The sequence below is a fragment of the Jaculus jaculus genome, chromosome 9 (assembly GCF_020740685.1).
Source record: "Jaculus jaculus isolate mJacJac1 chromosome 9, mJacJac1.mat.Y.cur, whole genome shotgun sequence".
NCBI classification, from domain to species: domain Eukaryota; kingdom Metazoa; phylum Chordata; class Mammalia; order Rodentia; family Dipodidae; genus Jaculus; species Jaculus jaculus.
The window spans coordinates 78,922,843-78,925,683 of record NC_059110.1 but is presented as its reverse complement, the minus strand read 5'-3'; positions in this window follow the sequence as shown (position 1 = coordinate 78,925,683).

The following is a 2,841-nucleotide window of genomic DNA, read 5'->3' as shown; positions in this document are numbered from 1 at the left end:
GAAAGATTATTAGAGCCACAAGTTGCCTCTCCCCCCATGACCGACTGCTGTCCTCACAATGTATGACCCACAATCCCCATGGGGTTCACCTGCATCCGAATGAGGAGGGCCTCTGTGGAAAATGGGCAGGGATGAGGGAAACAATGGTATCAACATGTGATGGTTACACACTAAGTATGTCCATATCTAATAAAAATAAAGAAATAACCTTTATAAAATATAAATGTTTATGCTGGCATAGTAATCCATCAAGTGGGAAAATAAAGTTATTTTTGAGATATTTAAAAAAAAAGAGTTGTCTACTTGAAAGCCAAGAAAGTAGCTCAGTTGGTAGAGTGCTTGCCTAGCATTCATGAAGCACTGAGTTCCATCTCCAGCATAAACTGAGCATGGTGGCACATACCTGTAATCTCAGCACTTGGGATGTGGGGGCAGGAGGATCAGAAGTTCGAGGTCATCCTCAGCTACATAGTGAGTTTGAGGCCAGCCTAGGCTACTTGAGATCCTGTCTCAAAGAGTTATCCACTTCAAAGACATAACTGTGACCAATGTAAGGACACTGGACCAGAAGTTGAAAGATACATGCTGAGATTTCTGGCTTTGTCACTCTATCTATATGACCTTGACCAAGTCCCTTCATTTCCATAAGATTCAATTTCTTCATCTGTAAAGGTGACTAATAATGTGTCTACACCAAAAGGCTGTGGTTCAGAAAGTTCTTGTCTAATGCCATACTATCCTGAACACACCCAATGTTATAAGCTGAGCAGAGTTAAGCCTGGTTAGTACTTGGATAGGAAGTGCCTTGGAAGGTAGCCTTGAAGTCCAAGGACAAGGGTATGGATCTAAGGCAAGCCAAGCAACCCAGCTGGATGGGGCAGCCAATGCCAAGGCTAGGAAAGTGTTGCTAAGTGGCTGTCCAGCTGAGGGTATGGTGACGAGCCACATTGGAGTGAGAGGACAAAGCAAGCAGGAAAGCATTTCAGAACCCAGTGCCTCAGTACACGCCAAGGCTTCCACTTATGAGGTTTGCTGTGAGAAACCTGAATTAACATTTATTGAGCACTCATTAGCAGGTGCTGATCTGGGTGTTTTTATCACTAAATCCTTTAATTCTCACAGTAACCCTGCAAGGATGCTTTCTGTATCTCTATTTTCCATATTAGGACCACAGAGGCATAGGTCACATGAGATTTTAGCCAGCTGAGCTACTGCTGGCATATAAGACGGGGGAGAGGGTGGTTTATGACTCACAGAGGACAGCATGTATGTAAATGCATCTGAGAGTTGTGAAATGTGGGGTAGATGTGAGCTGGTGTTAAATCCAAAGCACACGCGTGACCTTTCTCAGTCTCTGGGTAAGTCTGCCCCCTCAAGCCTGCCCTGGAGCTAGAGCTCTCTTGGGAGGTCCCGAGCATGGCCACACATGTTCTGGTGGCTGAACCAGTGTGTCCGTGGTCCTAGGACTCCTTGCTTCCCATGACTTACTAAGGAATCAGTGTCTCTCAGCTTAGGCTACAGGGAACCCAGGGTTAGAGGTCAATGGCAGAGCCCATATGGCCAGGATCAAAATGCTCCTGTCTTCCTAATGCACAGACTCTCAGAGTCACAAAGTTCACTGCAATTCTCCCACACTCTCATGAGCTCCCAAGGACAAAGACTCAGGGTGCTCAAGACCCACCCCAGCAATGGACAGGAATCTACAGCAAGTTTCAATACAGGCAGTGACTGGCAGCCCACAAGCGGGAGTTCAAGACTAGGAAGGCAGGGGAGTGGGTGTGTAAGTGGGACATGCTTGTGAAAGAAGCAAAGCAGAAGGGAAATAAATGCATGACTAGGCTAGGGAGGGAGGCACGGAGACAGGGATGGGAAAGAGCTCGATACAAGTGGAGGTTGAGGGTCCCCAAGAGTAAGAGTGGAAGGGGGCAGAGTGGAAGGCTGCAGAAAGCAAAGAGCCCACATGCAGTGCCTGGGAGCTGGGGCTATAATAAAAAAGAAGAGCTTTCGGAGCAGAAAAGGTGGTGGTAGCCAGCTCCTCACACCTGAGATAGTCTCAGAGATGCCTCACAGCAGCAGGGAGGGATCTTGGAAGGATATCCATAAAGGATTTTAAGGTGCTGGAATTGGGAGGGAGGGACCAAAGCTCTAAGACCCAAGGGCACAGGGATGGGAATGAATGATTCTACCAGGAAGGAAGAGGTTGAAGCATGGTTTACAAACACTGAAATAAGAGAGATGCTCATCTGAACACACTAGCTGAGGCAGAGGGGTGGCTCAGAGGAACAGACACACCCAAGTACAGCTATACAAGGCCAGCCAGCCAGGGAAACAGTGAAAGGCTGTGACTTAAGAAAAGTCAGTAAGGGGCAAGAAATGTAGCTCAATTGGTAAAATATTTCTCTCGCTTGGCAGAAGCTGCTGGTTGAATGTCCAACAACCTCTAAACTAGGTGTCGTAGTACATACATGTAATCCTAGCATTTGGGAGGTTGGAGGCATTCTCTGGGATATATGAGACTCTGCCTCAGAAAACAAAGCAATAGCCGGGCATGGTGGCATTCACCTTTGATCCCAGCACTTGGGAGGCAGAGGTAGGAGGATCACCATGAGTTCAAGGCCACCCGAAGACTAGAGAGTGACTCCAGGTCAGCCTGGACTAGATTGAGACCCTACCTGGAAAAACAAAAAACAAGACAAAACAACAGATCAGTAAGGAAGACCCAGCACTTGGAACACCCTAGGAAGGGTGGAGAAAAAGGGGGTGAACACAGGTTTGGATATTCTGGCAGCAAGCTCTGGCTGAGCTGAAGGTACACGTGTGAGGCCCTGTGTGGACTGTGAA